Raw genomic sequence first — 24,488 nt, forward strand, 5'->3', positions numbered from 1 at the left:
CGATGTAATCATTGTCTTCTTTGCAGAACGAGGAAAATGCATTGGCCGGGAATCGAACCCGGGCCTCCCGCGTGGCAGGCGAGAATTCTACCACTGAATAGCCAATGCTCAGTTTATGAAAATCTTAAGTGGTTGAATGGGAAAGGAGTAACAATCATTATAGATAATAGGATAGATGAGTGAGTGAGTGAGACAGACACAAATGTCTGGTTGTTGCAATTATTTGCCATCCTCTACTATATAGAGCGAGGAAAACCATTGGCCGCGAATCAAGCAAAGGCCTCCCGAGTGGCAGGTGAGGTCTCTACGTCTGTAGGACCAATGCTCAGGTGACAAGGGTTTCGAGTAGTTGAACAAGGAATAAGTAACAATCATTATAGATAGATGAGTGAGTAAATGACAGAGAGAGAGAGACAAATGTCTGGTTGTTACAATAATAGCTAACCTCTTCTATATAGAACGGAGAAAAAAATTGGCCGCGAATCAAGCAGACACCTCCCGAGTGGCAGGTGAGATCTCTACCACTGTAGGACCAATTCTCAGGTGATAAGTGTTTGAACCGGCTGAAGGAAGAATAAGTACCAATCAGAACTTTAATCCATAAAACATGAATGATGCAGCCAACACGAGCCAATGAGGCACAGACGAACCTCTGGATGGCACGATGCAGTCATCGTCGTCTATGCAGGATAACCATTGGCCGCGAATCAAGCAACAACTTCCCGAGTGGATGGTGAGATCTCTACCACTGTAGCACAAATGCTCAGGTGACAAGGGTTTCAAGTGGATGAAAGAGGAATAAGTACCGATGAGACTTAGATCTCGGGATTACTAAGTCACGGGTTACAGTAACGTCCGGATGGGACGATGTAATCATTGTCTTCTTTGCAGAACGAGGAAAATGCATTGGCCGGGAATCGAACCCGGGCCTCCCGCGTGGCAGGCGAGAATTCTACCACTGAACAACCAATGCTCAGGTTATGAATATCTTAAGTGGTTGAATGGGAAAGAAGTACCAATCATTAAAGATAATTGGATAGATGAGTGAGTGAGTGAGACAGACACAAATGTCTGGTTGTTGCAATTATTTGCCATCCTCTACTATATAGAACGGGGAAAACCATTGGCCGGGAATCAAGCAAAGGCTTCCCGAGTGGCAGGTGAGGTCTCTACCACTGTAGGACCAATTCTCAGGTGATAAGTGTTTGAACCGGCTGAAGGAGGAATAAGTACCAATCAGAACTTTAACCCATAAAACATGAATGATGCAGCCAACACGAGCCAATGAGGCACAGACGAACCTCTGGATGGCACGATGCAGTCATCGTCGTCTATGCAGAAGGAGGAAAAAGTACCAATCAGACACAGACCTCAGGATTACTAAGGCGCGGGTATCAGGAACGTCCAGATGGGACGAAGTAGAAAGAAGTACCAATCATTATAAATAGATGACTGAGTTAGTGAGAGAGAGAGACAGAAAGACACAAATGTCTGGTTGTTACAATAATAGCCGGATGGTCCGACAGTAGTAGAAATCTCACCTGCCACTCGGGAGGTTGTTGCTTGATTCGCGGCCAATTGTTATCCTCGATCTATATAGAAGAGGATTCTTCTATATAGATCGAGGATAACAATTGGCCGCGAATCAAGCAACAACCTCCCGAGTGGCAGGTGAGATCTCTACTACTGTCGGACCAATGGTCAGGTGACAAGGGTTTAAAATGGTTGAACGATGAATAAGTACCAATCAGACCCAGACCTCGGGATAACTAGGGCACGGGAAACAGTAACGTCTGGATGGGACGATGTAGAAAGAGGTACCAATCTTTATAGATAGATGAGTGAGTGAGAGAGAGAGAGACAGACACAAATCTCTGGTTGTTGCAATTATTTGCCATCCTGTTCTATATAGAACGGGGAGAACCATTGGCCGCGAATCAAGCAATGAATTCCCGCATGGCAGCTGAGATCTCTACCACTGTAGGACCAATGCTCAGGTGACATGGGTTTCAAATGGTTGAACGATGAATAAGTACCAATCAGACCCAGACCTCAGGATTACTAAGGCGTGGGTTTCAGGAACGTCCAGATGGGACGAAGTAGAAAGAAGTACCAATCATTATAGATAGATGAGTGAGTGAGTGATAGAGAGAGAGAGACAGACACAAATGTCTGGTTGTTACAATAATAGCCATCCTCTTCTATATAGATCGAGGATAACCATTGGCCTCGAATCAAGCAACAACCTCCCGAGTGGCAGGTGAGATCTCTACCACTGTTGGACCAATGGTCAGGTGACAAGGGTTTGAAATGGTTGAACGATGAATAAGTACCGATGAGACTTAGATCTCGGGATTACTAAGTCACGGGTTACAGTAACGTCCGGATGGGATGATGTAGAATGAAGTACCAATCATTATAGATAGATGAGTGAGTGAGTGAATGAGAGAGAGAGACAGACACAAATGTCTGGTTGTTACAATAATAGCCATCCTCTTCTACATAGAATGGGGAAAACCAATGGCCGCGAATCAAGAAACAACCTCCCGAGTGGCAGGTGAGATCTCTACCACTGTCGGACCAATGCTCAGGCGACAAGGGTTTCAAGTGGACGAACGAGGAATAAGTACCGATGAGACTTAGATCTCGGGATTACTAAGTCACGGGTTACAGTAACGTCCGGATGGGACGATGTAATCATTGTCTTCTTTGCAGAACGAGGAAAATGCATTGGCCGGGAATCGAACCCGGGCCTCCCGCGTGGCAGGCGAGAATTCTACCACTGAACAACCAATGCTCAGGTTATGAAAATCTTAAGTGGTTGAATGGGAAAGAAGTACCAATCATTAAAGATAATTGGATAGATGAGTGAGTGAGTGAGACAGACACAAATGTCTGGTTGTTGCAATTATTTGCCATCCTCTACTATATAGAACGGGGAAAACCATTGGCCGGGAATCAAGCAAAGGCTTCCCGAGTGGCAGGTGAGGTCTCTACCACTGTAGGACCAATTCTCAGGTGATAAGTGTTTGAACCGGCTGAAGGAGGAATAAGTACCAATCAGAACTTTAACCCATAAAACATGAATGATGCAGCCAACACGAGCCAATGAGGCACAGACGAACCTCTGGATGGCACGATGCAGTCATCGTCGTCTATGCAGAAGGAGGAAAAAGTGACAATCAGACCCAGACCTCAGGATTACTAAGGCGCGGGTATCAGGAACGTCCAGATGGATGGATAATTGGATAGATGAGTGAGTGAGTGAGACAGACACAAATGTCTGGTTGTTGCAATTATTTGCCATCCTCTACTATATAGAACGGGGAAAACCATTGGCCGCGAATCAAGCAAAGGCCTCCCGAGTGGCAGGTGAGGTCTCTACGTCTGTAGGACCAATGCTCAGGTGACAAGGGTTTCGAGTGGTTGAACAAGGAATAAGTAACAATCATTATAGATAGATGAGTGAGTGAGTGACAGAGAGAGAGAGACAAATGTCTGGTTGTTACAATAATAGCCAACCTCTTCTATATAGAACGGAGAAAAAAATTGGCCGCGAATCAAGCAGACACCTCCCGAGTGGCAGGTGAGATCTCTACCACTTCGGACCAATGGTCAGGTGACAAAGGTTTGAAATGGTTGAACGATGAATAAGTACCAATCAGACCAAGACCTCGGGATTACTAAGGCGCGGGAAATAGGAACGTCCGGATGGGATGATGTAGAAAGAAGAACCAATCATTATAGATAGATGAGTGAGTGAGTGAAAGAGAGAGAGAGACTGACACAAATGTCTGGTTGTTACAATAATAGCCATCCTCTTCTATATAGATCGAGGATAACCATTGGCCGCGAATCAAGCAACAACCTCCCGAGTGGATGGTGAGATCTCTACGTCTGTAGGACCAATGCTCAGGTGACAAGGGTTTCGACTAGTTGAACAAGGAATAAGTAACAATCATTATAGATAGATGAGTGAGTGAGTGACAGAGAGAGAGAGACAAATGTCTGGTTGTTACAATAATAGCTAACTTCTTCTATATAGAACGGAGAAAAAAATTGGCCGCGAATCAAGCAGACACCTCCCGAGTGGCAGGTGAGATCTCTACCACTGTAGGACCAATTCTCAGGTGATAAGTGTTTGAACCGGCTGAAGGAGGAATAAGTACCAATCAGAACTTTAACCCATAAAACATGAATGATGCAGCCAACACGAGCCAATGAGGCACAGACGAACCTCTGGATGGCACGATGCAGTCATCATCGTCTATGCACAAGGAGGAAAAAGTACCAATCAGACCCAGACCTCAGGATTACTAAGGCGCGGGTATCAGGAACGACCAGATGGGACGAAGTAGAAAGAAGTACCAATCATTATAAATAGATGACTGAGTTAGTGAGAGAGAGAGAGAGACAGACACAAATGTCTGGTTGTTACAATAATAGCCATCCTCTTCTATATAGATCGAGGATAACCATTGGCCGCGAATCAAGCAACAACCTCCCGAGTGGCAAGTGAGATCTCTACCACTGTCGGACCAATGGTCAGGTGACAAGGGTTTGAAATGGTTGAACGATGAATAAGTACCAATCAGACCAAGACCTCGGGATTACTAAGGCGCGGGAAACAGGAACGTCCGGATGGGATGATGTAGAAAGAAGTTCCAATCATTATAGATAGATGAGTGAGTGAGTGAAAGACATAGAGAGACAGACACAAATGTTTGATTGTTACAATAATAGCCATCCTCTTCTATATAGATCGAGGATAACCATTGGCCGCGAATCAAGCAACAACCTCCCGAGTGGATGGTGAGATCTCTACCACTGTCGACCAATGGTCAGGTGACAAGGGTTTCAAGTGGATGAAAGAGGAATAAGTACCGATGAGACTTAGATCTCGGGATTACTAAGTCACGGGTTACAGTAACAGCCGGATGGGACGATGTAATCATTGTCTTCTTTGCAGAACGAGGAAAATGCATTGGCCGGGAATCGAACCCGGGCCTCCCGCATGGCAGGCGAGAATTCTACCACTGAACAGCCAATGCTCAGGCTATGAAAATCTTAAGTGGTTGAATGGGAAAGAAGTACCAATCATTATAGATAATAGGATAGATGAGTGAGTGAGTGAGACAGACACAAATGTCTGGTTGTTGCAATTATTTGCCATCCTCTACTATATAGAACGGGGAAAACCATTGGCCGCGAATCAAGCAAAAGCCTCCCGAGTGGCAGGTGAGGTCTCTACGTCTGTAGGACCAATGCTCAGGTGACAAGGGTGTCGAGTGGTTGAACAAGGAATAAGTAACAATCATTATAGATAGATGAGTGAGTGAGTGACAGAGAGAGAGAGACAAATGTCTGGTTGTTACAATAATAGCCAACCTCTTCTATATAGAACGGAGAAAAAAATTGGCCGCGAATCAAGCAGACACCTCCCGAGTGGCAGGTGAGATCTTTACCACTTTCGCACCAATGGTCAGGTGACAAGGGTTTGAAATGGTTGAACGATGAATAAGTACCAATCAGACCAAGACCTCGGGATTACTAAGGCGCGGGAAATAGGAATGTCCGGATGGGATGATGTAGAAAGAAGTACCAATCATTATAGATAGATGAGTGAGTGAGTGAAAGAGAGAGAAAGACAGACACAAATGTCTGGTTGTTACAATAATAGCCATCCTCTTCTATAAGGATCGAGGATAACCATTGGCCGCGAATCAAGCAACAACCTCCCGAGTGGCAGGTGAGATCTCTACCACTGTCGACCAATGGTCAGGTGACAAGGGTTTGAAATGGTTGAACGATGAATAAGTACCAATCAGACCATGACCTAGGGATTACTAAGGCGCGGGAAACAGGAACGTTCGGATGGGACGATGTAATCATTGTCTTCTTTGCAGAACGAGGAAAATGCATTGGCCGGGAATCGAACCCGGGCCTCCCGCGTGGCAGGCGAGAATTCTACCACTGAACAACCAATGCTCAGGTTATGAAAATCTTAAGTGGTTGAATGGAAAAGAAGTACCAATCATTAAAGATAATTGGATAGATGAGTGAGTGAGTGAGACAGACACAAATGTCCGGTTGTTGCAATTATTTGCCATCCTCTACTATATAGAACGGGGAAAACCATTGGCCGCGAATCAAGCAAAGGCCTCCCGAGTGGCAGGTGAGGTCTCTACGTCTGTAGGACCAATGCTCAGGTGACAAGGGTTTCGAGTAGTTGAACAAGGAATAAGTAACAATCATTATAGATAGATGAGTGAGTGAGTGACAGAGAGAGAGAGACAAATGTCTGGTTGTTACAATAATAGCTAACCTCTTCTATATAGAACGGAGAAAAAAATTTGCCGCGAATCAAGCAGACACCTCCCGAGTGGCAGGTGAGATCTCTACCACTGTAGGACCAATTCTCAGGTGATAAGTGTTTGAACCGGCTGAAGGAGGAATAAGTACCAATCAGAACTTTAACCCATAAAACATGAATGATGCAGCCAACACGAGCCAATGAGGCACAGACGAACCTCTGGATGGCACGATGCAGTCATCGTCGTCTATGCAGAAGGAGGAAAAAGTACCAATCAGACGCAGACCTCAGGATTACTAAGGCGTGGGTATCAGGAACGTCCAGATGGGACGAAGTAGAAAGAAGTACCAATCATTATAAATAGATGACTGAGTTAGTGAGAGAGAGAGACAGAAAGACACAAATGTCTGGTTGTTACAATAATAGCCATCCTCTTCTATATAGATCGAGGATAACAATTGGCCGCGAATCAAGCAACAACCTCCCGAGTGGCAGGTGAGATCTCTACTACTGTCGGACCAATGGTCAGGTGACAAGGGTTTAAAATGGTTGAACGATGAAAAAGTACCAATCAGACCCAGACCTCGGGATAACTAGGGCACGGGAAACAGTAACGTCTGGATGGGACGATGTAGAAAGAGGTACCAATCTTTATAGATAGATGAGTGAGTGAGAGAGAGAGACAGACACAAATCTCTGGTTGTTGCAATTATTTGCCATCCTGTTCTATATAGAACGGGGAGAACCATCGGCCGCGAATCAAGCAATGAATTCCCGCGTGGCAGCTGAGATCTCTACCACTGTAGGACCAATGCTCAGGTAACATGGGTTTCAAATGGTTGAAAGAGGAATAAGTTCCAATCATACCCAGACCTCGGGATAACTAGGGCACGGGAATCAGGAACGTCTGGATGGGACGATGTAGAAAGAGGTACCAATCTTTATAGATAGATGAGTGAGTGAGAGAGAGAGAGAGACAGACACAAATGTCTGGTTGTTACAATAATAGCCATCCTCTTCTACATAGAATGGGGAAAACCATTGGCCGCGAATCAAGCAACAACCTCCCGAGTGGAAGGTGAGATCTCTACCACTGTTGGACCAATGGTCAGGTGACAAGGGTTTCAAATGGTTGAACGATGAATAAGTACCAATCAGACCCAGACCTCAGGATTACTAAGGCGCGGGTTTCAGGAACGTCCAGATGGGACGAAGTAGAAAGAAGTACCAATCATTATAGATAGATGAGTGAGTGAGTGAAAGAGAGAGAGAGACAGACACAAATGTCTGGTTGTTACAATAATAGCCATCCTCTTCTATATAGATCGAGGATAACCATTGGCCGCGAATCAAGCAACAACCTCCCGAGTGGCAGGTGAGATCTCTACCACTGTCGGACCAATGGTCAGGTGACAAGGGTTTGAAATGGTTGAACGATGAATAAGTACCGATGAGACTTAGATCTCGGGATTACTAAGTCACGGGTTACAGTAACGTCCGGATGGGATGATGTAGAATGAAGTACCAATCATTATAGATAGATGAGTGAGTGAGTGAAAGAGAGAGAGAGACAGACACAAATGTCTGGTTGTTACAATAATAGCCATCCTCTTCTACATAGAATGGGGAAAACCATTGGCCGCGAATCAAGCAACAACCTCCCGAGTGGATGGTGAGATCTCTACCACTGTCGGACAAATGCTCAGGTGACAAGGGTTTCAAGTGGATGAAAGAGAAATAAGTACCGATGAGACTTAGATCTCGGGATTACTAAGTCACGGGTTACAGTAACGTCCGGATGGGACGATGTAATCATTGTCTTCTTTGCAGAACGAGGAAAATGCATTGGCCGGGAATCGAACCCGGGCCTCCCGCGTGGCAGGCGAGAATTCTACCACTGAACAACCAATGCTCAGGTTATGAAAATCTTAAGTGGTTGAATGGAAAAGAAGTACCAATCATTAAAGATAATTGGATAGATGTGTGAGTGAGTGAGACAGACACAAATGTCCGGTTGTTGCAATTATTTGCCATCCTCTACTATATAGAACGGGGAAAACCATTGGCCGCGAATCAAGCAAAGGCCTCCCGAGTGGCAGGTGAGGTCTCTACCACTGTAGGACCAATTCTCAGGTGATAAGTGTTTGAACCGGCTGAAGGAGGAATAAGTACCAATCAGAACTTTAACCCATAAAACATGAATGATGCAGCCAACACGAGCCAATGAGGCACAGACGAACCTCTGGATGGCACGATGCAGTCATCGTCGTCTATGCAGAAGGAGGAAAAAGTACCAATCAGACCAAGACTTCGGGATTACTAAGACGCGGGAAACAGGAACGTTCGGATGGGATGATGTAGAAAGAAGTACCAATCATTATAGATAGATGAGTGAGTGAGTGAAAGAGAGAGAAAGACAGACACAAATGTCTGGTTGTTACAATAATAGCCATCCTCTTCTATAAGGATCGAGGATAACCATTGGCCGCGAATCAAGCAACAACCTCCCAAGTGGCAGGTGAGATCTCTACCACTGTCGGACCAATGGTCAGGTGACAAGGGTTTGAAATGGTTGAACGATGAATAAGTACCAATCAGACCCAGACCTCAGGATTACTAAGGCGCGGGAAACAGGAACGTCCGGATGGGACGATGTAGAAAGAGGTACCAATCTTTATAGATAGATGAGTGAGTGAGAGAGAGAGATAGACACAAATGTCTGGTTGTTGCAATTATTTGCCATCCTGTTCTATATAGAACGGGGAAAACCATTGGCCGCGAATCAAGCAATGAATTCCCGCGTGGCAGCTGAGATCTCTACTAATGTAGGACCAATGCTCAGGTGACATGGGTTTCAAATGGTTGAAAGAGGAATAAGTTCCAATCATACCCAGACCTCGGGATAACTAAGGCACGGGAAACAGGAACGTCTGGATGGGACGATGTAGAAAGAGGTACCAATCTTTGTAGATAGATGAGTGAGTGAGAGAGAGAGACATACACAAATGTCTGGTTATTACAATAATAGCCATCCTCTTCTATATAGATCGAGGATAACCATTGGACGCGAATGAAGCAACAACCTCCCGAGTGGCAGGTGAGATTTCTAATACTGTCGGACCAATGGTCAGGTGACAAGGGTTTGAAATGGTTGAACGATGAATAAGTACCAATCAGACCAAGACCTCGGGATTACTAAGACGCGGGAAACAGGAACGTTCGGATGGGATGATGTAGAAAGAAGTACCAATCATTATAGATAGATGAGTGAGTGAGTGAAAGAGAGAGAAAGACAGACACAAATGTCTGGTTGTTACAATAATAGCCATCCTCTTCTATAAGGATCGAGGATAACCATTGGCCGCGAATCAAGCAACAACCTCCCAAGTGGCAGGTGAGATCTCTACCACTGTCGGACCAATGGTCAGGTGACAAGGGTTTGAAATGGTTGAACGATGAATAAGTACCAATCAGACCAAGACCTCGGGATTACTAAGGCGCGGGAAACAGGAACGTCCGGATGGGATGATGTAATCATTGTCTTCTTTGCAGAACGAGGAAAATGCATTGGCCAGGAATCGAACCCGGGCCTCCCGCGTGGCAGGTGAGGTCTCTACGTCTGTAGGACCAATGCTCAGGTGACAAGGGTTTCGAGTAGTTGAACAAGGAATAAGTAACAATCATTATAGATAGATGAGTGAGTGAGTGACAGAGAGAGAGAGACAAGTGTCTGGTTGTTACAATAATAGCCAACCTCTTCTATATAGAACGGAGAAAAAAATTGGCTGCGAATCAAGCAGACACCTCCCGAGTGGCAGGTGAGATCTCTACCACTGTAAGACCAATTCTCAGGTGATAAGTGTTTGAACCGGCTGAAGGAGGAATAAGTACCAATCAGAACTTTAACCCATAAAACATGAATGATGCAGCCAACACGAGCCAATGAGGCACAGACGAACCTCTGGATGGAACGATGCAGTCATCGTCGTCTATGCAGAAGGAGGAAAAAGTACCAATCAGACCCAGACCTCGGGATAACTAAGGCACGGGAAACAGGAACGTCCGGATGGGACGATGTAGAAAGAGGTACCAATCTTTATAGATAGATGAGTGAGTGAGAGAGAGAGACAGACACAAATGTCTGGTTGTTGCAATTATTTGCCATCCTGTTCTATATAGAACGGGGAAAACCATTGGCCGCGAATCAAGCAATGAATTCCCGCGTGGCAGCTGAGATCTCTACCAATGTAGGACCAATGCTCAGGTGACATGGGTTTCAAATGGTTGAAAGAGGAATAAGTTCCAATCATACCCAGACCTCGGGATAACTAAGGCACGGGAAACAGGAACGTCTGGATGGGACGATGTAGAAAGAGGTACCAATCTTTGTAGATAGATGAGTGAGTGAGAGAGAGAGACATACACAAATGTCTGGTTATTACAATAATAGCCATCCTCTTCTATATAGATCGAGGATAACCATTGGCCGCGAATCAAGCAACAACCTCCCGAGTGGCAGGTGAGATTTCTAATACTGTCGGACCAATGGTCAGGTGACAAGGGTTTGAAATGGTTGAACGATGAATAAGTACCAATCAGACCAAGACCTCGGGATTACTAAGGCGCGGGAAACAGGAACGTCCGGATGGGATGATGTAGAAAGAAGTACCAATCATTATAGATAGATGAGTGAGTGAGTGAAAGAGAGAGAAAGACAGACACAAATGTCTGGTTGTTACAATAATAGCCATCCTCTTCTATAAGGATCGAGGATAACCATTGGCCGCGAATCAAGCAACAACCTCCCGAGTGGCAGGTGAGATCTCTACCACTGTCGGACCAATGGGCAGGTGACAAGGGTTTCAAGTGGATGAACGAGGAATAAGTACCGATGAGACTTAGATCTCGGGATTACTAAATCACGGGTTACAGTAACGTCCGGATGGGACGATGTAATCATTGTCTTCTTTGCAGAACGAGGAAAATGCATTGGCCGGGAATCGAACCCGGGCCTCCCGCGTGGCAGGCGAGAATTCTACCACTGAACAACCAATGCTCAGGTTATGAAAATCTTAAGTGGTTGAATGGAAAAGAAGTACCAATCATTAAAGATAATTGGATAGATGAGTGAGTGAGTGAGACAGACACAAATGTCCGGTTGTTGCAATTATTTGCCATCCTCTACTATATAGAACGGGGAAAACCATTGGCCGCGAATCAAGCAAAGGCCTCCCGAGTGGCAGGTGAGGTCTCTACCACTGTAAGACCAATTCTCAGGTGATAAGTGTTTGAACCGGCTGAAGGAGGAATAAGTACCAATCAGAACTTTAACCCATAAAACATGAATGATGCAGCCAACACGAGCCAATGAGGCACAGACGAACCTCTGGATGGCACGATGCAGTCATCGTCGTCTATGCAGAAGGAGGAAAAAGTACCAATCAGACCCAGACCTCAGGATTACTAAGGCGCGGGTATCAGGAACGTCCAGATGGGACGAAGTAGAAAGAAGTACCAATCATTATAAATAGATGACTGAGTTAGTGAGAGAGAGAGACAGAAAGACACAAATGTCTGGTTGTTACAATAATAGCTAACCTCTTCTATATAGAACGGAGAAAAAAATTGGCCGCGAATCAAGCAGACACCTCCCGAGTGGCAGGTGAGATCTCAAACACTGTCGGACCAATGGTCAGGTGACAAGGGTTTCAAGTGGATGAAAGAGGAATAAGTACCGATGAGACTTAGATCTCGGGATTACTAAATCACGGGTTACAGTAACGTCCGGATGGGACGATGTAATCATTGTCTTCTTTGCAGAACGAGGAAAATGCATTGGCCGGGAATCGAACCCGGGCCTCCCGCGTGGCAGGCGAGAATTCTACCACTGAACAACCAATGCTCAGGTTATGAAAATCTTAAGTGGTTGAATGGAAAAGAAGTACCAATCATTAAAGATAATTGGATAGATGAGTGAGTGAGTGAGACAGACACAAATGTCCGGTTGTTGCAATTATTTGCCATCCTCTACTATATAGAACGGGGAAAACCATTGGCCGCGAATCAAGCAAAGGCCTCCCGAGTGGCAGGTGAGGTCTCTACGTCTGTAGGACCAATGCTCAGGTGACAAGGGTTTCGAGTAGTTGAACAAGGAATAAGTAACAATCATTATAGATAGATGAGTGAGTGAGTGACAGAGAGAGAGAGACAAATGTCTGGTTGTTACAATAATAGCTAACCTCTTCTATATAGAACGGAGAAAAAAATTGGCCGCGAATCAAGCAGACACCTCCCGAGTGGTAGGTGAGATCTCTACCACTGTAGGACCAATTCTCAGGTGATAAGTATTTGAACCGGCTGAAGGAGGAATAAGTACCAATCAGAACTTGAACCCATAAAACATGAATGATGCAGCCAACACGAGCCAATGAGGCACAGACGAACCTCTGGATGGCACGATGCAGTCATCATCGTCTATGCAGAAGGAGGAAAAAGTACCAATCAGACCCAGACCTCGGGATAACTAAGGCACGGGAAACAGGAACGTCCGGATGGGACGATGTAGAAAGAGGTACCAATCTTTATAGATAGATGAGTGAGTGAGAGAGAGAGACAGACACAAATGTCTGGTTGTTGCAATTATTTGCCATCCTGTTCTATATAGAACGGGGAAAACCATTGGCCGCGAATCAAGCAATGAATTCCCGCGTGGCAGCTGAGATCTCTACTAATGTAGGACCAATGCTCAGGTGACATGGGTTTCAAATGGTTGAAAGAGGAATAAGTTCCAATCATACCCAGACCTCGGGATAACTAAGGCACGGGAAACAGGAACGTCTGGATGGGACAATGTAGAAAGAGGTACCAATCTTTGTAGATAGATGAGTGAGTGAGAGAGAGAGACATACACAAATGTCTGGTTATTACAATAATAGCCATCCTCTTCTATATAGATCGAGGATAACCATTGGACGCGAATCAAGCAACAACCTCCCGAGTGGCAGGTGAGATTTCTAATACTGTCGGACCAATGGTCAGGTGACAAGGGTTTGAAATGGTTGAACGATGAATAAGTACCAATCAGACCAAGACCTCGGGATTACTAAGGCGCGGGAAATAGGAACGTCCGGATGGGATGATGTAGAAAGAAGTACCAATCATTATAGATAGATGAGTGAGTGAGTGAAAGAGAGAGAAAGACAGACACAAATGTCTGGTTGTTACAATAATAGCCATCCTCTTCTATAAGGATCGAGGATAACCATTGGCCGCGAATCAAGCAACAACCTCCCAAGTGGCAGGTGAGATCTCTACCACTGTCGGACCAATGGTCAGGTGACAAGGGTTTGAAATGGTTGAACGATGAATAAGTACCAATCAGACCAAGACCTCGGGATTACTAAGGCGCGGGAAACAGGAACGTCCGGATGGGATGATGTAGAAAGAAGTACCAATCATTATAGATAGATGAGTGAGTGAGTGAATGAGAGAGAGAGACAGACACAAATGTCTGGTTGTTACAATAATAGCCATCCTCTTCTATATAGATCGAGGATAACCATTGGCCGCGAATCAAGCAACAACCTCCCGAGTGGAAGGTGAGATCTCTACCACTGTATCACAAATGCTCAGGTGACAAGGGTTTCAAGTGGATGAACGAGGAATAAGTACCGATGAGACTTAGATCTCGGGATTACTAAGTCACGGGTTACAGTAACGTCCGGATGGGACGATGTAATCATTGTCTTCTTTGCAGAACGAGGAAAATGCATTGGCCGGGAATCGAACCCGGGCCTCCCGCGTGGCAGGTGAGGTCTCTACGTCTGTAGGACCAATGCTCAGGTGACAAGGGTTTCGAGTAGTTGAACAAGGAATAAGTAACAATCATTATAGATAGATGAGTGAGTGAGTGACAGAGAGAGAGAGACAAGTGTCTGGTTGTTACAATAATAGCCAACCTCTTCTATATAGAACGGAGAAAAAAATTGGCTGCGAATCAAGCAGACACCTCCCGAGTGGCAGGTGAGATCTCTACCACTGTAAGACCAATTCTCAGGTGATAAGTGTTTGAACCGGCTGAAGGAGGAATAAGTACCAATCAGAACTTTAACCCATAAAACATGAATGATGCAGCCAACACGAGCCAATGAGGCACAGACGAACCTCTGGATGGAACGATGCAGTCATCGTCGTCTATGCAGAAGGAGGAAAAAGTACCAATCAGACCCAGACCTCGGGATAACTAAGGCACGGGAAACAGGAACGTCCGGATGGGACGATGTAGAAAGAGGTACCAATCTTTATAGATAGATGAGTGAGTGAGAGAGATAGACAGACACAAATGTCTGGTTGTTGCAATTATTTGCCATCCTGTTCTATATAGAACGGGGAAAACCATTGGCCGCGAATCAAGCAATGAATTCCCGCGTGGCAGCTGAGATCTCTACCAATGTAGGACCAATGCTCAGGTGACATGGGTTTCAAATGGTTGAAAGAGGAATAAGTTCCAATCAAACCCAGACCTCGGGATAACTAAGGCACGGGAAACAGGAACGTTTGGATGGGACGATGTAGAAAGAGGTACCAATCTTTGTAGATAGATGAGTGAGTGAGAGAGAGAGACATACACAAATGTCTGGTTATTACAATAATAGCCATCCTCTTCTATATAGATCGAGGATAACCATTGGCCGCGAATCAAGCAACAACCTCCCGAGTGGCAGGTGAGATTTCTAATACTGTCGGACCAATGGTCAGGTGACAAGGGTTTGAAATGGTTGAACGATGAATAAGTACCAATCAGACCAAGACCTCGGGATTACTAAGGCGCGGGAAACAGGAACGTCCGGATGGGATGATGTAGAAAGAAGTACCAATCATTATAGATAGATGAGTGAGTGAGTGACAGAGAGAGAGACACAAATGTCTGGTTGTTACAATAATAGCTAACCTCTTCTATATAGAACGGAGAAAAAAATTGGCCGCGAATCAAGCAGACACCTCCCGAGTGGCAGGTGAGATCTCAACCACTGTAGGACCAATTCTCAGGTGATAAGTGTTTGAACCGGCTGAAGGAGGAATAAGTACCAATCAGAACTTTAACCCATAAAACATGAATGATGCAGCCAACACGAGCCAATGAGGCACAGACGAACCTCTGGATGGCACGATGCAGTCATCGTCGTCTATGCAGAAGGAGGAAAAAGTACCAATCAGACCAAGACCTCGGGATTACTAAGGCGCGGGAAATAGGAACGTCCGGATGGGATGATGTAGAAAGAAGTACCAATCATTATAGATAGATGAGTGAGTGAGTGAAAGAGAGAGAAAGACAGACACAAATGTCTGGTTGTTACAATAATAGCCATCCTCTTCTATAAGGATCGAGGATAACCATTGGCCGCGAATCAAGCAACAACCTCCCGAGTGGATGGTGAGATCTCTACCACTGTAGCACAAATGCTCAGGTGACAAGGGTTTCAAGTGGATGAAAGAGGAATAAGTACCGATGAGACTTAGATCTCGGGATTACTAAGTCACGGGTTACAGTAACGTCCGGATGGGACGATGTAATCATTGTCTTCTTTGCAGAACGAGGAAAATGCATTGGCCGGGAATCGAACCCGGGCCTCCCGCGTGGCAGGCGAGAATTCTACCACTGAACAACCAATGCTCAGGTTATGAAAATCTTAAGTGGTTGAATGGAAAAGAAGTACCAATCATTAAAGAAAATTGGATAGATGAGTGAGTGAGTGAGACAGACACAAATGTCTGGTTGTTGCAATTATTTGCCATCCTCTACTATATAGAACGGAGAAAAAAATTGGCCGCGAATCAAGCAAACACCTCCCGATTGGCAGGTGAGATCTCTACCACTGTCGTACCAATGGTCAGGTGACAAGGGTTAGAAATGGTTGAACGATGAATAAGTACCAATCAGACCAAGACCTCGGGATTACTAAGGCGCGGGAAATAGGAACATCCGGATGGGATGATGTAGAAAGAAGTACCAATCATTATAGATAGATGAGTGAGTGAGTGAAAGAGAGAGAAAGACAGACACAAATGTCTGGTTGTTACAATAATAGCCATCCTCTTCTATAAGGATCGAGGATAACCATTGGCCGCGAATCAAGCAACAACCTCCCGAGTGGCAGGTGAGATCTCTACTACTGTCGGACCAATGGTCAGGTGACAAGGGTTTGAAGTGGTTGAACGATGAATAAGTACCAATCAGACCAAGACCTCGGGATTACTAAGTCACGGGTTACAGTAACGTCCGGATGGGATGATGTAGAAAGAAGTACCAATCATTATAGATAGATGAGTGAGTGAGTGAAAGAGAGAGAGAGACAGACACAAATGTCTGGTTGTTACAATAATAGCCATCCTCTTCTACATAGAATGGGGAAAACCATTGGCCGCGAATCAAGCAACAACCTCCCGAGTGGATGGTGAGATCTCTACCACTGTAGCACAAATGCTCAGGTGACAAGGGTTTCAAGTGGATGAAAGAGGAATAAGTACCGATGAGACTTAGATCTCGGGATTACTAAGTCACGGGTTACAGTAACGTCCGGATGGGACGATGTAATCATTGTCTTCTTTGCAGAACGAGGAAAATGCATTGGCCGGGAATCGAACCCGGGCCTCCCGCGTGGCAGGTGAGGTCTCTACGTCTGTAGGACCAATGCTCAGGTGACAAGGGTTTCGAGTAGTTGAACAAGGAATAAGTAACAATCATTATAGATAGATGAGTGAGTGAGTGACAGAGAGAGAGAGACAAGTGTCTGGTTGTTACAATAATAGCCAACCTCTTCTATATAGAACGGAGAAAATAATTGGCTGCGAATCAAGCAGACACCTCCCGAGTGGCAGGTGAGATCTCTACCACTGTAAGACCAATTCTCAGGTGATAAGTGTTTGAACCGGCTGAAGGAGGAATAAGTACCAATCAGAACTTTAACCCATAAAACATGAATGATGCAGCCAACACGAGCCAATGAGGCACAGACGAACCTCTGGATGGAACGATGCAGTCATCGTCGTCTATGCAGAAGGAGGAAAAAGTACCAATCAGACCCAGACCTCGGGATAACTAAGGCACGGGAAACAGGAACGTCCGGATGGTACGATGTAGAAAGAGGTACCAATCTTTATAGATAGATGAGTGAGTGAGAGAGATAGACAGACACAAATGTCTGGTTGTTGCAATTATTTGCCATCCTGTTCTATATAGAACGGGGAAAACCATTGGCCGCGAATCAAGCAATGAATTCCCGCGTGGCAGCTGAGATCTCTACCAATGTAGGACCAATGCTCAGGTGACATGGGTTTCAAATGGTTGAAAGAGGAATAAGTTCCAATCAAACCCAGACCTCGGGATAACTAAGGCACGGGAAACAGGAACGTCTGGATGGGACGATGTAGAAAGAGGTACCAATCTTTGTAGATAGATGAGTGAGTGAGAGAGAGAGACATACACAAATGTCTGGTTATTACAATAATAGCCATCCTCTTCTATATAGATCGAGGATAACCATTGGCCGCGAATCAAGCAACAACCTCCCGAGTGGCAGGTGAGATTTCTAATACTGTCGGACCAATGGTCAGGTGACAAGGGTTTGAAATGGTTGAACGATGAATAAGTACCAATCAGACCAAGACCTCGGGATTACTAAGGCGCGGGAAACAGGAACGTCCGGATGGGATGATGTAGAAAGAAGTACCAATCATTATAGATAGATGAGTGAGTGAGTGACAGAGAGAGAGAGACAAATGTCTGGTTGTTACAATAATAGCCAACCTCTTCTATATAGAACGGAGAAAAAAATTGGCCGCGAATCAAGCAAACACCTCCCGATTGGCAGGTGAGATCTCTACCACTGTCGGACCAATGGTCAGGTGACAAGGGTTTGAAATGGTTGAACGATGAATAAGTACCAATCAGACCAAGACCTCGGGATTACTAAGGCGCGGGAAACAGGAACGTCCGGATGGGATGATGTAGAAAGAAGTACCAATCATTATAGATAGATGAGTGAGTGAGTGACAGAGAGAGAGAGACAAATGTCTGGTTGTTACAATAATAGCTAACCTCTTCTATATAGAACGGAGAAAAAAATTGGCCGCGAATCAAGCAGACACCTCCCGAGTGGCAGGTGAGATCTCAACCACTGTAGGACCAATTCTCAGGTGATAAGTGTTTGAACCGGCTGAAGGAGGAATAAGTACCAATCAGAACTTTAACCCATAAAACATGAATGATGCAGCCAACACGAGCCAATGAGGCACAGACAAACCTCTGGATGGCACGATGCAGTCATCGTCGTCTATGCAGAAGGAGGAAAAAGTACCAATCAGACCACGACCTCGGGATTACTAAGGCGCGGGAAATAGGAACGTCCGGATGGGATGATGTAGAAAGAAGTACCAATCATTATAGATAGATGAGTGAGTGAGTGAAAGAGAGAGAAAGACAGACACAAATGTCTGGTTGTTACAATAATAGCCATCCTCTTCTATAAGGATCGAGGATAACCATTGGCCGCGAATCAAGCAACAACCTCCCGAGTGGCAGGTGAGATCTCTACCACTGTCGGACCAATGGTCAGGTGACAAGGGTTTGAAATGGTTGAACGATGAATAAGTACCAATCAGACCAAGACCTCGGGATTACTAAATCACGGGTTACAGTAACGTCCGGATGGGACGATGTAATCATTGTCTTCTTTGCAGAACGAGGAAAATGCATTGGCCGGGAATCAAACCCGGGCCTCTCGCGTGGCAGGCGAGAATTCTACCACTGAACAACCAATGCTCAAGTTATGAAAATCTTAAGTGGTTGAATGGAAAAGAAGTACCAATCATTAAAGATAATTGGATAGATGAGTGAGTGAGTGAGACAGACACAAATGTCCGGTTGTTGCAATTATTTGCCATCCTCTACTATAAAGAACGGGGAAAACCATTGGCCGCGAATCAAGCAAAGGCCTCCCGAGTGGCAGATGAGGTCTCTACGTCTGTAGGACCAATGCTCAGCTGACAAGGGTTTCGAGTAGTTGAACAAGGAATAAGTAACAATCATTATAGATAGATGAGTGAGTGAGTGACAGAGAGAGAGAGACAAATGTCTGGTTGTTACAATAATAGCTAACCTCTTCTATATAGAACGGAAAAAAAAATTGGCCGCGAATCAAGCAGACACCTCCCGAGTGGCAGGTGAGATCTCAACCACTGTAGGACCAATTCTCAGGTGATAAGTGTTTGAACCGGCTGAAGGAGGAATAAGTACCAATCAGAACTTTAACCCATAAAACATGAATGATGCAGCCAACACGAGCCAATGAGGCACAGACGAACCTCTGGATGGCACGATGCAGTCATCGTCGTCTATGCAGAAGGAGGAAAAAGTACCAATCAGACCACGACCTCGGGATTACTAAGGCGCGGGAAATAGGAACGTCCGGATGGGATGATGTAGAAAGAGGTACCAATCTTTGTAGATAGATGAGTGAGTGAGAGAGAAAGACAGACACAAATGTCTGGTTGTTACAATAATAGTCATCCTCTTCTATAAGGATCGAGGATAACCATTGGCCGCGAATCAAGCAACAACCTCCCAAGTGGCAGGTGAGATCTCTACCACTGTCGGACCAATGGTCAGGTGACAAGGGTTTGAAATGGTTGAACGATGAATAAGTACCAATCAGACCAAGACCTCGGGATTACTAAATCACGGGTTACAGTAACGTCCGGATGGGACGATGTAATCATTGTCTTCTTTGCAGAACGAGGAAAATGCATTGGCCGGGAATCAAACCCGGGCCTCTCGCGTGGCAGGCGAGAATTCTACCACTGAACAACCAATGCTCAAGTTATGAAAATCTTAAGTGGTTGAATGGAAAAGAAGTACCAATCATTAAAGATAATTGGATAGATGAGTGAGTGAGTGAGACAGACACAAATGTCCGGTTGTTGCAATTATTTGCCATCCTGTTCTATATAGAACGGGGAAAACCATTGGCCGCGAATCAAGCAATGAATTCCCGCGTGGCAGCTGAGATCTCTACCAATGTAGGACCAATGCTCAGGTGACATGGGTTTCAAATGGTTGAAAGAGGAATAAGTTCCAATCAAACCCAGACCTCGGGATAACTAAGGCACGGGAAACAGGAACGTCTGGATGGGACGATGTAGAAAGAGGTACCAATCTTTGTAGATAGATGAGTGAGTGAGAGAGAGAGACATACACAAATGTCTGGTTATTACAATAATAGCCATCCTCTTCTATATAGATCGAGGATAACCATTGGCCGCGAATCAAGCAACAACCTCCCGAGTGGCAGGTGAGATTTCTAATACTGTCGGACCAATGGTCAGGTGACAAGGGTTTGAAATGGTTGAACGATGAATAAGTACCAATCAGACCAAGACCTCGGGATTACTAAGGCGCGGGAAACAGGAACGTCCGGATGGGATGATGTAGAAAGAAGTACCAATCATTATAGATAGATGAGTGAGTGAGTGACAGAGAGAGAGAGACAAATGTCTGGTTGTTACAATAATAGCCAACCTCTTCTATATAGAACGGAGAAAAAAATTGGCCGCGAATCAAGCAAACACCTCCCGATTGGCAGGTGAGATCTCTACCACTGTCGGACCAATGGTCAGGTGACAAGGGTTTGAAATGGTTGAACGATGAATAAGTACCAATCAGACCAAGACCTCGGGATTACTAAGGCGCGGGAAACAGGAACGTCCGGATGGGATGATGTAGAAAGAAGTACCAATCATTATAGATAGATGAGTGAGTGAGTGACAGAGAGAGAGAGACAAATGTCTGGTTGTTACAATAATAGCTAACCTCTTCTATATAGAACGGAGAAAAAAATTGGCCGCGGCCGCGAATCAAGCAGACACCTCCCGAGTGGCAGGTGAGATCTCAACCACTGTAGGACCAATTCTCAGGTGATAAGTGTTTGAACCGGCTGAAGGAGGAATAAGTACCAATCAGAACTTTAACCCATAAAACATGAATGATGCAGCCAACACGAGCCAATGAGGCACAGACAAACCTCTGGATGGCACGATGCAGTCATCGTCGTCTATGCAGAAGGAGGAAAAAGTACCAATCAGACCACGACCTCGGGATTACTAAGGCGCGGGAAATAGGAACGTCCGGATGGGATGATGTAGAAAGAAGTACCAATCATTATAGATAGATGAGTGAGTGAGTGAAAGAGAGAGAAAGACAGACACAAATGTCTGGTTGTTACAATAATAGCCATCCTCTTCTATAAGGATCGAGGATAACCATTGGCCGCGAATCAAGCAACAACCTCCCGAGTGGCAGGTGAGATCTCTACCACTGTCGGACCAATGGTCAGGTGACAAGGGTTTGAAATGGTTGAACGATGAATAAGTACCAATCAGACCAAGACCTCGGGATTACTAAATCACGGGTTACAGTAACGTCCGGATGGGACGATGTAATCATTGTCTTCTTTGCAGAACGAGGAAAATGCATTGGCCGGGAATCAAACCCGGGCCTCTCGCGTGGCAGGCGAGAATTCTACCACTGAACAACCAATGCTCAAGTTATGAAAATCTTAAGTGGTTGAATGGAAAAGAAGTACCAATCATTAAAGATAATTGGATAGATGAGTGAGTGAGTGAGACAGACACAAATGTCCGGTTGTTGCAATTATTTGCCATCCTCTACTATAAAGAACGGGGAAAACCATTGGCCGCGAATCAAGCAAAGGCCTCCCGAGTGGCAGATGAGGTCTCTACGTCTGTAGGACCAATGCTCAGCTGACAAGGGTTTCGAGTAGTTGAACAAGGAATAAGTAACAATCATTATAGATAGATGAGTGAGTGAGTGACAGAGAGAGAGAGACAAATGTCTGGTTGTTACAATAATAGCTAACCTCTTCTATATAGAACGGAAAAAAAAATTGGCCGCGAATCAAGCAGACACCTCCCGAGTGGCAGGTGAGATCTCAACCACTGTAGGACCAATTCTCAGGTGATAAGTGTTTGAACCGGCTGAAGGAGGAATAAGTACCAATCAGAACTTTAACCCATAAAACATGAATGATGCAGCCAACACGAGCCAATGAGGCACAGACGAACCTCTGGATGGCACGATGCAGTCATCGTCGTCTATGCAGAAGGAGGAAAAAGTACCAATCAGACCACGACCTCGGGATTACTAAGGCGCGGGAAATAGGAACGTCCGGATGGGATGATGTAGAAAGAGGTACCAATCTTTGTAGATAGATGAGTGAGTGAGAGAGAAAGACAGACACAAATGTCTGGTTGTTACAATAATAGTCATCCTCTTCTATAAGGATCGAGGATAACCATTGGCCGCGAATCAAGCAACAACCTCCCAAGTGGCAGGTGAGATCTCTACCACTGTCGGACCAATGGTCAGGTGACAAGGGTTTGAAATGGTTGAACGATGAATAAGTACCAATCAGACCAAGACCTCGGGATTACTAAATCACGGGTTACAGTAACGTCCGGATGGGACGATGTAATCATTGTCTTCTTTGCAGAACGAGGAAAATGCATTGGCCGGGAATCGAACCCGGGCCTCCCGCGTGGCAGGCGAGAATTCTACCACTGAACAACCAATGCTCAGGTTATGAAAATCTTAAGTGGTTGAATGGAAAAGAAGTACCAATCATTAAAGATAATTGGATAGATGAGTGAGTGAGTGAGACAGACACAAATGTCCGGTTGTTGCAATTATTTGCCATCCTCTACTATAAAGAACGGGGAAAACCATTGGCCGCGAATCAAGCAAAGGCCTCCCGAGTGGCAGATGAGGTCTCTACGTCTGTAGGACCAATGCTCAGCTGACAAGGGTTTCGAGTAGTTGAACAAGGAATAAGTAACAATCATTATAGATAGATGAGTGAGTGAGTGAATGAGAGAGAGAGACAGACGTCTGGTTGTTACAATAATAGCTAACCTCTTCTATATAGAACGGAGAAAAAAATTGGCCGCGAATCAAGCAGACACCTCCCGAGTGGTAGGTGAGATCTCTACCACTGTAGGACCAATTCTCAGGTGATAAGTATTTGAACCGGCTGAAGGAGGAATATGTACCAATCAGAACTTTAACCCATAAAACATGAATGATGCAGCCAACACGAGCCAATGAGGCACAGACGAACCTCTGGATGGCACGATGCAGTCATCGTCGTCTATGCAGAAGGAGGAAAAAGTACCAATCAGACCCAGACCTCGGGATAACTAAGGCACGGGAAACAGGAACGTCCGGATGGGACGATGTAGAAAGAGGTACCAATCTTTATAGATAGATGAGTGAGTGAGAGAGAGAGACAGACACAAATGTCTGGTTGTTGCAATTATTTGCCATCCTGTTCTATATAGAACGGGGAAAACCATTGGCCGCGAATCAAGCAATGAATTCCCGCGTGGCAGCTGAGATCTCTACCAATGTAGGACCAATGCTCAGGTGACATGGGTTTCAAATGGTTGAAAGAGGAATAAGTTCCAATCATACCCAGACCTCGGGATAACTAAGGCACGGGAAACAGGAACGTCTGGATGGGACGATGTAGAAAGAGGTACCAATCTTTGTAGATAGATGAGTGAGTGAGAGAGAGAGACATACACAAATGTCTGGTTATTACAATAATAGCCATCCTCTTCTATATAGATCGAGGATAACCATTGGCCGCGAATCAAGCAACAACCTCCCGAGTGGCAGGTGAGATTTCTAATACTGTCGGACCAATGGTCAGGTGACAAGGGTTTGAAATGGTTGAACGATGAATAAGTACCAATCAGACCAAGACCTCGGGATTACTAAGGCGCGGGAAACAGGAACGTCCGGATGGGATGATGTAGAAAGAAGTACCAATCATTATAGATAGATGAGTGATTGAGTGACAGAGAGAGAGAGACAAATGTCTGGTTGTTACAATAATAGCTAACCTCTTCTATATAGAACGGAGAAAAAAATTGGCCGCGAATCAAGCAGACACCTCCCGAGTGGCAGGTGAGATCTCAACCACTGTCGGACCAATGGTCAGGTGACAAGGGTTTCAAGTGGATGAAAGAGGAATAAGTACCGATGAGACTTAGATCTCGGGATTACTAAATCACGGGTTACAGTAACGTCCGGATGGGACGA

The 24,488-nt window shown here is 45.1% G+C and overlaps 13 non-coding genes across 13 annotated transcripts; all 13 read right to left on the reverse strand.

Annotated features, from left to right (window-relative positions):
• Positions 1–37: 37 nt before the first annotated feature.
• On the reverse strand, positions 38–108 carry trnag-gcc (transfer RNA glycine (anticodon GCC)). The gene has a single exon. It is a non-coding gene; the product is annotated as a tRNA-Gly (tRNA).
• Positions 109–902: 794 nt separating this feature from the next.
• On the reverse strand, positions 903–973 carry trnag-gcc (transfer RNA glycine (anticodon GCC)). The gene has a single exon. It is a non-coding gene; the product is annotated as a tRNA-Gly (tRNA).
• A 1,753-nt stretch (positions 974–2,726) lies between these two features.
• trnag-gcc (transfer RNA glycine (anticodon GCC)) lies at positions 2,727–2,797 on the reverse strand. Its single transcript has one exon. It is a non-coding gene; the product is annotated as a tRNA-Gly (tRNA).
• A 2,183-nt stretch (positions 2,798–4,980) lies between these two features.
• On the reverse strand, positions 4,981–5,051 carry trnag-gcc (transfer RNA glycine (anticodon GCC)). The gene has a single exon. It is a non-coding gene; the product is annotated as a tRNA-Gly (tRNA).
• An 866-nt stretch (positions 5,052–5,917) lies between these two features.
• Positions 5,918–5,988, reverse strand: trnag-gcc (transfer RNA glycine (anticodon GCC)). Its single transcript has one exon. It is a non-coding gene; the product is annotated as a tRNA-Gly (tRNA).
• A 2,166-nt stretch (positions 5,989–8,154) lies between these two features.
• Positions 8,155–8,225, reverse strand: trnag-gcc (transfer RNA glycine (anticodon GCC)). Its single transcript has one exon. It is a non-coding gene; the product is annotated as a tRNA-Gly (tRNA).
• Positions 8,226–11,298: 3,073 nt separating this feature from the next.
• On the reverse strand, positions 11,299–11,369 carry trnag-gcc (transfer RNA glycine (anticodon GCC)). Its single transcript has one exon. It is a non-coding gene; the product is annotated as a tRNA-Gly (tRNA).
• A 775-nt stretch (positions 11,370–12,144) lies between these two features.
• Positions 12,145–12,215, reverse strand: trnag-gcc (transfer RNA glycine (anticodon GCC)). Its single transcript has one exon. It is a non-coding gene; the product is annotated as a tRNA-Gly (tRNA).
• A 3,700-nt stretch (positions 12,216–15,915) lies between these two features.
• Positions 15,916–15,986, reverse strand: trnag-gcc (transfer RNA glycine (anticodon GCC)). Its single transcript has one exon. It is a non-coding gene; the product is annotated as a tRNA-Gly (tRNA).
• A 3,076-nt stretch (positions 15,987–19,062) lies between these two features.
• On the reverse strand, positions 19,063–19,133 carry trnag-gcc (transfer RNA glycine (anticodon GCC)). Its single transcript has one exon. It is a non-coding gene; the product is annotated as a tRNA-Gly (tRNA).
• Positions 19,134–20,114: 981 nt separating this feature from the next.
• trnag-gcc (transfer RNA glycine (anticodon GCC)) lies at positions 20,115–20,185 on the reverse strand. Its single transcript has one exon. It is a non-coding gene; the product is annotated as a tRNA-Gly (tRNA).
• A 1,652-nt stretch (positions 20,186–21,837) lies between these two features.
• trnag-gcc (transfer RNA glycine (anticodon GCC)) lies at positions 21,838–21,908 on the reverse strand. The gene has a single exon. It is a non-coding gene; the product is annotated as a tRNA-Gly (tRNA).
• Positions 21,909–22,889: 981 nt separating this feature from the next.
• trnag-gcc (transfer RNA glycine (anticodon GCC)) lies at positions 22,890–22,960 on the reverse strand. Its single transcript has one exon. It is a non-coding gene; the product is annotated as a tRNA-Gly (tRNA).
• Between the last annotated feature and the right edge of the window lie 1,528 nt (positions 22,961–24,488).

Source organism: Amia ocellicauda, chromosome 8 (genome assembly GCF_036373705.1).
Source record: "Amia ocellicauda isolate fAmiCal2 chromosome 8, fAmiCal2.hap1, whole genome shotgun sequence".
In the NCBI taxonomy this organism is placed as follows: domain Eukaryota; kingdom Metazoa; phylum Chordata; class Actinopteri; order Amiiformes; family Amiidae; genus Amia; species Amia ocellicauda.